The sequence below is a fragment of the Tachyglossus aculeatus genome, chromosome 8 (genome assembly GCF_015852505.1).
Source record: "Tachyglossus aculeatus isolate mTacAcu1 chromosome 8, mTacAcu1.pri, whole genome shotgun sequence".
NCBI lineage: Eukaryota > Metazoa > Chordata > Mammalia > Monotremata > Tachyglossidae > Tachyglossus > Tachyglossus aculeatus.
This window is the reverse complement of record NC_052073.1, coordinates 24,067,538-24,079,711: the sequence shown is the minus strand read 5'-3', so window position 1 is coordinate 24,079,711 and position 12,174 is coordinate 24,067,538. Positions and strand designations below refer to the sequence as shown.

At 50.0% G+C, this 12,174-nt stretch overlaps 1 protein-coding gene across 11 annotated transcripts in view; it reads left to right on the top strand.

The window, feature by feature from the left end:
• Positions 1-3,088: 3,088 nt before the first annotated feature.
• EPB41L1 (erythrocyte membrane protein band 4.1 like 1) overlaps positions 3,089-12,174 on the top strand; it is a 135,644-nt gene continuing 126,558 nt past the window's right edge. For all 11 annotated transcript variants that reach the window (XM_038750408.1, XM_038750406.1, XM_038750403.1 and 8 more), the window contains exon 1: positions 3,089-3,268. The gene's annotated coding sequence lies outside the window, so the exon portion shown is untranslated. The remainder of the gene's footprint in view (positions 3,269-12,174) is intronic.

Sequence of the window (12,174 nt, the reverse complement as noted above, 5' to 3'; positions counted from 1 at the left end):
TTGAGCGCTTACTGTGTGCAGAGCACTGTACTAAGCGCTTGGGAAGTCCAAGTTGGCAACATAGAGAGACGATCCCTATCCAACAGCGGGCTCACGGTCTAGAAGGGAGAGACGGGCAACAAAACAAAACATTCATTCATTCATTCAATCGTATTTATTGAGCGCTTACTGTGTGCAGAGCACTGTACTAATCAATCAATCAATCAATCATATTTATTGAGCGCTTACTGTGTGCAGAGCACTGTACTAAGCGCTTGGGAAGTCCAAGTTGGCAACATAGAGAGACGGTCCCTACCCAACAGCGGGCTCACGGTCTAGAAGGGGGAGACAGGCAACAAAACAAAACATTCATTCATTCATTCAACCGTATTTATTGAGCGCTTACTGTGTGCAGAGCACTGTACTAAGCGCTTGGGAAGTCCAAGTTGGCAACATCTAGAGACGGTCCCTACCCAACAGCAGGCGCACAGTCTAGAAGGGGGAGACAGACAACAAAACAAAACATATTAACAAAATAAAACAAGTAGAATAAATATGTACAAGTAAAATAGAGTAATAAATATGTACAAACATATATCCATGTGCTGTGGGGAGGGGAAGGAGGTAAGGTGGGGGGGATGGGGAGGGGGAGAGGAAGGAGGGGGCTTAGTCTGGGAAGGCCTCCTGGAGGAGGTGAGCTCTCAGTAGGGCTTTGAAATCTTGGGCAATTCACTTCTCTCTGCCGCGGTTACCTCATCTGTGAAAGAGTGAGAGCCCGATAATAATAATGATAATAATAATAATAATAATAATAATAATAGCATTTATTAAGAGCTTATTAGGTGCAAAGCGCTGTTCTAAGCACCAGGGAAGTAACAAGGTGATCAGGTTGTCCCACAGGGGGTTCACAGTCTTAATCCCCATTTTACAGATGAGGTAACTGGGGCACAGAGAAGTGAAGTGACCCCAAGTCACACAGTGGACAATTGGCAGAGCCCAAATTTGAACCCATGACCTCGGACTCCAAAGCCCGGGCTCTTTCCACTGAGCCACGCTGCTTCTCTAATGTGGAATGGGGCCTTGTCCAACCTGGTTGGTTAACTTCATTCATTTATTCAAGTGTATTTATTGAGCGCTTACTGTGTGCAGAGCACTGTACTAAGCGCTTGGGAAGTCCAAATTGGCAATGTATAGAGATGGTCCCTACCCAACAATGGGCTCACAGTCTAGATGGGGGAGACAGACAACAAAACAAAACAAGTAGGTGCAGCTACTCCAGCGCTTAGCACAGTGCTTGGCCCGTGGTAAGCGCTTAGCGAGTACCATAATTATTAGAGAAGCAGCATGGCCTGGGGGAAAGAGCATGGGCCTGAGAGTCGTGGGTTCTAATCCCCGCTCTGCCCCATGTCTGTTGTGTGACCTTGGGCAAGTTGCTTCACTTCTCTGCGCCTCAGTCTCCTCATCTGTAAAATGGGGATCAAGATATGTTGCCAACTTGTACTTCCCAAGCGCTTAGTACAGTGCTCTGCACACAGTAAGCGCTCAATAAATACGATTGATGATGATGATGATGGTGAGCCCCAAGAGGGACATGGAGCATGTCCAACCTGATTATCTTGCCTGGCACATAGTAAGCACTAAAGAAAGACCACAATTATTATTATTATTATGGACTAGAGAAGCAGCGTGGCTCAGTGGAAAGAGCCCGGGCTTGGGAGTCAGAGGTCATGGGTTCAAATCCCGCTCCGCCACTTGAGAAGCAGCATGGCTCAGTGGAAAGAGCACGGGCTTTGGAGGCAGAGTTCATGGGTTCGAATTCTGCCTCCGCCACATGTCTGCTGTGTGACCTAGGGCAAGTCACTTAACTTCTCTGAGCCTCCGTTACCTCATCTGTAAAATGGGGATTAAGACTGTGAGCCCCATGTGGGGCAACCTGATCACCTTGTATCCCCCCAGCGCTTAGAACAGTGCTTTGCACATAGTAAGCGCTTAACAAAAAATGCCATTATTATTATTGTTGTCAGCTGTGTGACTTTGGGCAAGTCTCTTCACTTCTCTGAGGCTGTTACCTCTGAGGCTGTAAAATGGGGATTAAGAGTGTGAGCCCCCCGTGGGACAACCTGATCACCTTGTAAGCTCCCCAGCGTTTAGAAGAGTGTTTTGCACATAGTAAGTGCTTAATAAATGCCATCATTATTATTATCTATTTTGATGGTATTGACCCCTGTCTACTTGTTTTGTTTTGTTGTCTGTCTCCCCGCTTCTAGACCGTGAGCCCGTCGTTGGGTAGGGACCGTCTCCATCTGTTGCCAGCTTGTGCTTCCCAAACGCTTAGTACAGTGCTCTGCACACAGTAAGCGCTCAATAAATACGATTGAATGAATGAACGAATGGGAAAAGGAGGAGGAGGAGCAGTGTTAAGTGGGGGAGGAGGCAGTGGGAGGAGGAGAAGGAGGAGCCTTGGTGGAGGGAGGAGGAGGAAGAAGAGGCGGTGGCAGTGACAGCAGCAGCAGCAGCAGCAGCCGGAGCCGCAGGAGCCGGAGCCTCCCGGAGTCCGGGCCTCCTTCTCCTTCTTCTCCTCGTCCTTCATCCCCTGGGCGGGGGTTTGTCGCCTGGGATCGCGGCCCGGCCGGGACACATCATCCCCGGGAGCGGTCTGCGCGCCCCGGGACAAGCGCTGGTGGAGGGGTCGGCCATCCTCCGCCCAGACACCCATCCCCTGGCCAGCCACTGGTCAGCCATCCCCTGGCCATCCACCCCCTGGCTATTCACCCTCTGGCTATTCATCCCCTGGCCATCCACCCCCTGGCTATCCACCCCCTGGCCATCCATCCCCTGGCTTTTCACCCCCTGGCTATTCATCCTCTGGCCATCCATCCCCTGTCCATCCTCCGGCCATCCATCCACTGGCTATCCATCCCCTGGCCATCCTCCGGCCATCCACTGGCCATCCATCCCCTGACTATCCATCCCCTGACTATCCATCCCCTGGCCATCCATCCCCTGGCCATCCTCCGGCCATCCATCCCCTGACTATCCATCCCCTGGCCATCCATCCCCTGGCTATTCATCCCCTGACCATCCATCCCCTGACCATCCATCCCCTGGCCATCCATCCTCCGGCCATCCATCCCGTGGCCATCCATCCCCCGGTGATCATCCGGGCCGGGGAAGGGCCCCCCCGCCAGCGGCCCCCGCCCCGGGGGTGTCTCCCCCAGCCCTCTCCTGGCCCTGGGAGCCTCGGAAGCCTGGATCCCGCGGTGCGGACACGCCCATGAGTCGGCCGCAGGTCAGTGGCCGTCGCCCCCCGGGCCGTTTTGGGGTCCCTTCTGGCCCCCCCAGGGCCCCCCCAGGGCGGTGGGGTGTGGTCGCCGTTGTGTTTGTGCAGCCGTGGGGGCTTTTGTCCTAGCTGGGAGCGGCCTCCTCCTCCCCCTCCTCTTGGAGAGGGCGCCAGGGGACGGACAGATGGACACGTTCGTGCCTTCAGTCGGATTTATTGAGCGCTTACCGTGTGCCGAGCACTGTACTAAGCGCTTGGGAGAGGACAAATGGGCAACACATAGACGGTCCCTGCCCAACAACGGCCTTACAATCTAGAAGGGGGGAGACGGGCGACAAAACAAGTAGACAGGTGATTCCTTCAATCGGATTTATTGAGCGCTTACCGTGTGCAGAGCACTGGACTAAGCGCTTGGGAGAGGACAAATGGGCAACACATAGAGACGGTCCCTACCCAACAACGGGCTCCCAGTCTAGAAGGGGGGAGACAGGCGACAAAACAAGTAGACAGGTGATTCATTCAATGGTATTTATTGAGCGCTTACTGTGTGCGGAGCACTGTACTAAGTGCTTGGGAGAGGACAAATGGGCAACAGATAGACGATCCCTACCCAACAACGGGCTCACATTCTAGAAGGGGGGAGACAGGCGACAAAACAAGTGGACAGGTGATTCCTTCAATTGGATTTATCGAGTGCTTACCGTGTGCAGAGCACTGTACTAAGCGCTTGGGAGAGGACAAATGGACAACAGATAGACGATCCCTACCCAACAACGGGTTCACAATCTAGAAGGGGGGAGACAGGCGACAAAACAAGTAGACAGGTGATTCATTCAATGGTATTTATTGAGAGCTTACCGTGTGCAGAGCACTGTACTAAGCGCTTGGTACAGAGAGCCCCCGACCCCCCAGGACCGGTCTTTGGGAGGTTGAAGGGAAGGGGGGTGCAGGGAGGCAGCTGAGGGGAGACCTCCCTCCCCCCAAAATTCATCCCTGGCCCGGGAACACCTTTGGGCCACCAGCCCGGCTCCCCTCCTAAAGGCCCAGCTGCCCCCCGCACCCAGTTCGGTAAGCGGTGCCATTTATTGGACGCCTCCCCGGGGCAGAGCGCTTAGGACAGAGGGCGGCACCGCCCAAAGGGGGAGAGGGAGCAGAACCGCGTTCGCTTGGATCCACCAGAGCGCTTTGTACAGTGCCTGGAAAATGTCATCGTTATTACTAAGGGGGAGAGGGAGGAAAAGAGAGAGTGACTGTGCGTATCAGTGTGTTTGTGGGATTGTCTCTATCTGTTGCCGAATTGTACTTCCCAAGCGCTTAGTCCAGTGCTCTGCGCACAGTAAGCGCTCAATAAATACGATTGAATGAATGAGTGTGTGTGAGAATGTGAGTGAGAGTGTGTTTGGGTGAATGAGTGAGTGTGTGTGTGTGTGAGAGAGGGTGAGAGTGTGTTTGTGTGTGTGAGGGTGAGTGAGAGTGTGTGGGTGAGGGTGAGTGAATGAGTGAGTGTGTGTGTGAATGTGAGTGTGTGTGAGGGTGAGTGTTTGTGAGGGTGAGTGTGTTTGTGAGTGAGAGTGTTGGTAAGGGTGAGAGAGTGTGTTGTTGAGGGTGTGTGAGTAAGTGTGTTGGTGAGGGTGAGTGTGTGTGAGGGTGAGAGTGTGTGTGTGTGTGAGGGTGAGTGAGAGTGTGCGTGTGTATATGAGGGTGAGAGTGTTGGTGAGGGTGAGTGTGTGTGTGTGTGAGGGTGTGAGAGTGTGTTTGTGTGTGTGTGTGAGGGTGTGTGTGTGTGTGTGTGTGTGTGTGAAAAGGCAGGCGTAGCGGCTCCCAGCCCCAGCTGTTGGTTGTAATCCGGAAAGCTGGTGGTGTGGGCGGGGAACGCATTGTAGCGCTTAGTGCAGTGCTCCGCACCCGGCAGGCATCCAATAAATACGACTGATTGAACGATACCTCCTGCTCCGGCCTCGGAGAGCCGCCGCGGCCGGAATCCTGCCCAGCCCCGTTGGCTCGGGATCCACCCCAGCGCCCAGTACAGTGTCTGGTGCATAGTAAGCGCCTAGAAGATAGCACGATTATTATCATGCGGGGGCCGGGAGGGAGGGAACCCAGCCGCAGGGATAATAATAACAATGATGATGGTATTTGTTAAGCGCTTACTATGTGCGAAGCACTGTATTAAGCGCTTGGGGGGTACAGGTGATGAGGTTGTCCCAAGTGGGGCCCTCAATCTTAATCCCCATTTTACAGGTGAGGACACCGAGGCACAGAGAATAATGATAATAATAATGGCATTTATTAAGCGCTTACTATGTGTAAAGCACTGTTCTAAGCACTGAGGAGGTTACAAGGAGATGAGGTTGTCCCACGGGGGTCTCCCAATCTTAATCCCCATTTTCCAGATGAGGTAACAGGCTTAGAGAATAATAATGGTATTTGTTAAGCGCTTACTATGTGCAAAGCACTGTTCTAAGCGCTGGGGAGATTACAAGGTGATCAGGTTGTCCCACATGGGGCTCACAGTCTTAATCCCCATTTTACAGATGAGGTAACTGAGGCTCAGAGAATAATGATAATAATGGTATTTGTTAAGCGCTTACTATATCCAAAGCACTGTTCTAAGCGCTAGGGAAAGTACAAGGTGATCAGGTTGTCCCACATGGGGCTCACAATCTTAGTCCCCGTTTTCCAGATGAGGGAACTGAGGCCCAGAGAAGTGAAGTGACTTGCAAAGTCACACAGCTGACAATTGGCAGAGGCAGGATTCGAACCCATGGCCCCTGACTCCAAAGCCCGGGTTCTTTCCACTGAGCCACGCTGCAGTGGTTTCTAGACTGTGAGCCGACTGTTGGGTAGGGGCCGTCTCTGTATGTCGCCAATTTGTACTTCCCAAGTGCTTAATACAGCGCTCTGCACACAGTAAGTGCTCAATAAATACGATTGATTGATTGCCCGAGGTCACACACCTGACAAGTGGCTGAGTCCGGATTCGAACTCATGACCTCTGACTCTCAAGGCCGGGCTCTTTCCACTGGGCCACGCTGCTTCTCCTCCCTCCCTCCCGTAGACGCCCCCCAACCCCTCCTAATCCCCGCTAATCCTAGGCCGGCGATTCCAGAGCAGTAATTTACATTAGGCCGTATAGGGAAGGAGCCAGGAATAACTTGGAACGGATCTTCGCATATTTCTCGTATTATTTTTGAAATGCAGCCGGGTGGCAGAGGGTAGGAAACTTGGCCGTTTCGCCCTTGGACGGAGCCACAGGAGGCCGGGTTTTGATGATGATGGTATTTGTTGAGCGCTTACTATGTGCCAAGCACTGTTCTAAGCGCAGGGGTGGATTCAGGGTCATCAGGTTGTCCCACATGGGGCTCACGGTCTTTATCCCTATTTTACAGATGAGGTAACTGAGGCTCAGAGAATAATAAGAACGGTATTTGTTGAACGCTTACTATGTTGCAAAGCACTGTTCTAAGCGCTGGGGAGGTTACAAGGTGATCAGGTTGTCCCACCTGGGGCTCACAGTCTTCATCCCTATTTTACAGATGAGGTAACTGAGGCTCAGAGAATAATAATAACGGTATTTGTTGAACGCTTACTATGTTGCAAAGCAGTGTTCTAAGCGCTGGGGGGGTTACAAGGTGATCTGGTTGTCCCACATGGGGCTCACAGTCTTTATCCCTATTTTACAGATGAGGTAACTGAGGCTCAGAGAATAATGGTATTTGTTAAGCGCTTACTATGTGCAAAGCACTGTTCTAAGCTCTGGGGAGGTTACAAGGTGATCAGGTTGTCCCACCTGGGGCTCACAATCTTAATCCCCATTTTACAGATGAGGTAACTGAGGCTCAGAGAATAATGATAATAATGGTATTTGTTAAGTGCTTACTATGCGCAAAGCACTGTTCTAAGCGCTGGGGAGGTTACAAGGTGATCAGGTTGTCCCACATGGGGCTCACAATCTTAATCCCCATTTTACAGATGAGGTAACTGAGGCTCAGAGAATAATGATAATAATGGTATTTGTTAAGCGCTTACTATGTGCAAAGCACTGCTCTAAGCTCTGGGGAGGTTACAAGGTGATCAGGTTGTCCCACATGGGGCTCACAATCTTAATCCCCATTTTACAGATGAGGTAACTGAGGCTCAGAGAATAATGATAATAATGGTATTTGTTAAGCGCTTACTATGTGCAAAGCACTGCTCTAAGCTCTGGGGAGGTTACAAGGTGATCAGGGTGTCCCACCTGGGGCTCACAATCTTAATCCCCATTTTACAGATGAGATAACTGAGGCTCAGAGAATAATAACAATGGTATTTGTTAACGTGCTTACCATGTGCAAAGCACTGTTCTAAGCGCTGGGGAGGTTACAAGGTGATCAGGTTGTCCCACATGGGGCTCACAATCTTCATCCCCATTTTCCAGATGAGGTAACTGAGGCCCAGAGAAGTGAAGTGACTTGCCCAAAGTCACACCGCTGACAAGTGGCGGGGCCGGGATTCGAACCCATGACCTCTGACTCCCAAGCCCGGGCTCTTTCCACTGAGCCGCTCAGCTTCCCTGGTTTTCCTGGGTCCGGGCTTTCCGCTTCAGGCAGGTCATAGGTGGAAAACTCGCCCCAACTCCAGCCTGGTGGTTCCAAGGTGTGGCTCAGGAGTTGTGTAGACGAGTTGGCGTTTAGTACAGGCCTCTGCGCACAGTTAGGCGCTCAGTAAATACGGTCGACCGAAAAGGCTGGCAATAATAATAATAATAATGGCATTTATTAAGCGCTTACTATGTGCAAAGCACTGTTCTAAGCGCTGGGGAGGTTACAAGGTGATCAGGTTGTCCCTCGTGGGGTTCACAGATTTAATCCCCATTTTCCAGATGAGGTAACTGAGGCACAGAGAAGTTAAGTGACTTGCCCAAAGTCACACAGCTGACAATTCACCCCCTCGCTCTGCCTTTGGGAATCTGGTAGATCCCATAGCTGAGTGTTTTGCCTCCCACACCCTGCGGCTTTTCCCTTCATTCAGGATTTTCCTGCAAGACTCGGTGACTTGGTTTCCGTAAGTGAATGCTCCTTACTCAAAATAATAACAAAATTATAATAACAATAACAATTGTCTTCTAGACTGTAAACTCGTTTGGGGCGGGAACGTTTCCGCTAATCGTTTTATTGTTCTCTCCCAAGTGCTTTGTAATCATCATCATCATCATCATCATCAATCGTATTTATTGAGTGCTTGCTATGTGCAGAGCATTGTACTAAGCGCTTGGGAAATACAAATTGGCAACACATAGAGACAGTCCCTACCCAACAGTGGGCTCACAGTCTAAAAGGGGGAGACAGAGAACAAGACCAAACATACCAACAAAACAAAATAATAATAATAATGATAATAATAATGATGGTGGTGGTTTGTAATAATAATAATGATGGCATTTATTAAGCGCTTACTATGTGCAAAGCACTGTTCTAAACACTGGGGAGGAGGTTGCAAGGTATTCAGGTTGTCCCACGGGGGGCTCACAGTCTTAATCCCCATTTTCCAGATGAGGGAACTGAGGCCCAGAGAAGTGATTTGCCCAAAGTCCCACAGCCAACAAGTGGCGGAGCCGGGATTTGAACCCATGACCTCTGACTCCAAAGCCCGGGCTCTTTACCCTGAGCCACGCTGCTTCGGGCTCAATAAATATCATTGATTAATAATGGTATTTAAGTGTTTACTATGTGACGTGCTTCACTGAGCGCTGGGGTGGGTAGAAGATAATTTCGTTCATTCATTCAATCGTATTTATTGAGCGCTTACTGTGTACAGAGCACTGTACTAAGCGCTTGGGAAGTCCAAGTTGGCAACATATAGAGACGGTCCCTACCCAACAGCGGGCTCAATCAAGCAATCAATCAATCGTATTTATTGAGCGCTTACTGTGTGCGGAGCACTGTACTAAGCGCTTGGGAAGTCCAAGTTGGCAATATATAGAGACGGTCCCTACCCAACAGTGGGCTCACAGTCTAGAAGGGGGAGACGGACAACAAAACAGAACATATTAACAAAATAAAATAAATAGAATAGTAACTATGTACGAGTAAAATAAATAGAGTAATAAATCTGTACAAACATATATACAGGTGCTGTGGGGAGGGGAAGGAGGTAGGGCGGGGATGGGGAGGGGGAGATTCATTCATTCAATCGTATTTATTGAGCGCTTACTGTGTGTGGAGCACTGTACTAAGTGCTTGGGAAGTCCAAGTTGGCAACATATAGAGCCAGTCCCTACCTAACAGTGGGCTCACAGTCTAGAAGGGGGAGACAGACAACAAAACAGAACATATTAACTGAATAAAATAAATAGAATAGTAAATATGTACAAGTAAAATAGAGTAATAAATCTGTACAAACATATAGACAAGTGCTGTGGGGAGGGGAAGGAGGTAGGGCAGGGATGGGGAGGGGGAGATTCATTCATTCAATCGTATTGAGCGCTTACTGTGTGCAGAGCACTGTACTAAGCGCTTGGGAAGTCCAAGTTGGCAACGTATAGAGGCGGTCCCTACCCAACAGTGGGCTCACAGTCTAGAAGGGGGAGACAGAGAACAAAACCAAACATACTAAAAAAATAAAATAAGTAGAATAAATATGTACAAGTAAAATAAATAGAGTAATAAATACGTACAAACATATATGCATATATACAGGTGTTGTGAGGAAGGGAAGGAGGTAAGGGGGGGAGGCCTTCCCAAACTGAGCCCCCTCCTTCCTCTCCCCCTCGTCCCCCTCTCCATCCCCCCCATCTTACCTCCTTCCCTTCCCCACAGCACCTGTATATGATGATGATGATGGCATTTATTAAGCGCTTACTATGTGCAAAGCACTGTTCTAAGCGCTGGGGAGGTTACAAGGTGATCAGGTTGTCCCACGGGGGGCTCACAGTCTTCATCCCCATTTCACAGATGAGGTCACTGAGGCCCAGAGAAGTGAAGTGACTTGCCCAAAGTCACACAGCTGACAAGTGGCGGAATCGGGATTTGAACCCATGACTTCCGACTCCAAAGCCCGGGCTCTTTCCACTGAGCCACGCTGTTTCTCTGTTCTGACGATTTTGACACCTGTCTCTAGGTTTTGTTTTGTTGTCCGTCTCCCTCTTCTAAGACTGTGAGCCCGTTATTGGGGAGGGACTGTCACTCTATGTTGCCGACTTGTACTTCCCAAGCGTTTAGTACAGTGCTCTGCACACAGTAAGTGCTCAATAAATACGATTGAATGAATGAATGAACCCTTCACTCCCTTTCAAAGGAGCATTATCATATCTTTGGGAGTCAGTCCTTCCCTGACTTGGGTGGTAAGAGTTCACCGTGGGGTCACAGTGGAGGGACTCTCCCAAGTTGGCCTGAGGGAAAGCTGCAAAGATGGGACTGTTGGGAAGTGCCGAGGATCTAATAATAATAATAAAATAATAATAATAATAATAATAATAATAGCATTTGTTAAGCGCTTACTATGTGCAGAGCACTGTTCTAAGCGCTGGGGGGGATTACAAGGTGATCAAGTTGTCCCACGTGGGGCTCACAGTCTTATTCCCCATTTTACAGATGAGGTAACTGAGGCTCAGCGAAGTGAAGTGACTTGCCCAAGGTCACACAGCAGACATGCGGTGGAGCTGGGATTCGAACCCATGACCTCTGACTCCAAAGCCCAGGCTCTTTCCACTGAGCCCCGCTGCTTCTCTGCCTGATGTTGACCTCTTAGCTTCCTCGGCTCTGTGTTGCCCTTCCACTTGGATTTAATAATAATAATGATAGCATTTTATTAAGCGCTTACTATGTGCAAAGCTCTGTTCTAAGCACTGGGGAGGTTACAAGGTGATCAGGTTATCCCGTGGGGGGCTCTCAGTCTTAATCCCTGTGAAGGAACGAGAGCCACGAGAAGCAGCAGTGGAAAGAGCCTGGGCTTTGGAGTCAGAGGTCATGGGTTCAAATCCCGGCTCTGCCAACTGTCAGCTGTGTGACTTTGGGCAAGTCACTTCACTTCTCTGGGCCTCAGTTACCTCATCTGGAAAATGGGGATTGACTGTGAGCCCCCCGTGGGACAACCTGATCACCTTGTAGTCTCCCCAGTGCTTAGAACAGTGCTTTGCACATAGTAAGCGCTTAACAAATACCATCATTATTATTATTAAAGAGCACGGGCTTGGGAACCTAGAGGTCTTGGGTTCTAATCCCGGCTCCTCCACTTGTCAGCTGTGTGACATTGGGCAAGTCACTTCGCTTCTCTGTGCCTCAGTTCCCTCATCTGTAAAATGGGGATTAAGACTGTGAGCCCCACGTGGGACAACCTGATCACCTTGTATCCCCCCCACCCAGCGCTTAGAACAGTGCTTCACATAGAGTAAGCGGTTAACAAATGCCATCATTATTATTATCTGTAAAACGGGGATTGAGACTGTGAGCCCCGTGTGGGACAGGGACTGTGTCCAACCCGATTAGCCCAATCCACCCCAGCGCTTAGTACGGTGGCTGGCACATAGTAAGCACTTAAATACCATAATTATTATTATTATTATTCCCCCCCCCCCCCCGCCCCTTCTGGAAAGAAGACTAAACCCCTGTGGGCAGAGAACCCACTTGCTAGCTCTACAGTATCGTTCTCTCCCAAGCACCTAGTACAGTCCCCGGCGCACAATAAGCGCTCAAGAAATACCGTTAATTGGAATGCCTCTCTGTACTGCTGATGGAGCCTCTGTTAGTATGTATTCCCCAGTGGGTCTCCAGTAGGCCCTGTAGCACACACCTCTGTGTGACCCCCTCTGTTCATTGATTGAAGCCCTGCGTTTGGGCCTCCGCCGTTTATAGGCAGCGCTTTGTGCCTTCAGACGCCTCAGGTACTAAGGAGGCTTTAAGTCAGACGTAATTATATATAGCTGGGCCTGCGTGTAT